The following is an 824-nucleotide window of genomic DNA, read 5'->3' as shown; positions in this document are numbered from 1 at the left end:
CTCTGTCTCTCTATGTCTGTCTCTCTCTGTCTCTCTATGTCTGTCTCTCTCTGTCTGTCTGTCTCTGTCTGTCTGTTTCTCTTTGTCTCTGTCTCTATCTCTGTCTCGCTCTGTCTCTCTATGTCTGTCTCTCTCTGTCTCTCTATGTCTGTCTCTCTCTGTCTCTGTCTCTCTCTCTCTGTCTCTGTCTCTCTGTCTCTGTGTCTCTTTGTCTCTGTCTCTCTCTCTGTCTCTGTCTCTCTCTCTGTCTGTCTCTGTCTCTCTCTCTGTCTCTCTGTCTCTGTCTCTCTGTCTGTCTGTCTGTCTGTGTCTTTCTCTCTCTGTCCTGTCACATACTCTATGATCCAGGGAAATCAGCCTACTTCCTGACCATGCAGAGTTGAGGATGTCATTATATCTCATATCACTGTACCTTTGCAAACCCAAAACATCGTTCTTCACTTCTGTCTATTAGAGTGCCTAGTTTCCTCCAAGACTCTGTTACATCTCCTACATCTGATGGAGGATCCCCTGCTCCCACCAGTTGCTTATCCCTTCTCATTCCCTCACATTTCCTTTGTGTTATGCATGGGTAAAGTTACTATCCCTATACTGTAAATTGACTTATATGCACCCATAGTAATTCCTCAAGAGACTATAAGCTCCTTGAGCCCAGGAGCTATTAGGTTTCTATCTCCATATTCCTGGCACTAGCACAGTGTTTGGTCCATGGCAGACACCTAATAAATGCCTAGTGGTCAAACATTAGTGGAAGAAAGAAAATTCAGGTAGGAGTTGAATAGTTCTGCCTTCGCACTGTTGACCATTATCTTCATCTTCTCCTT

Source organism: Petaurus breviceps, unplaced genomic scaffold, assembly GCF_028583685.1.
Source record: "Petaurus breviceps papuanus isolate PSGF00001 unplaced genomic scaffold, PetGlider_PUasm1.0 174, whole genome shotgun sequence".
Classification (NCBI taxonomy): Eukaryota; Metazoa; Chordata; class Mammalia; order Diprotodontia; family Petauridae; genus Petaurus; species Petaurus breviceps.
This window is presented reverse-complemented; position numbering follows the sequence as displayed.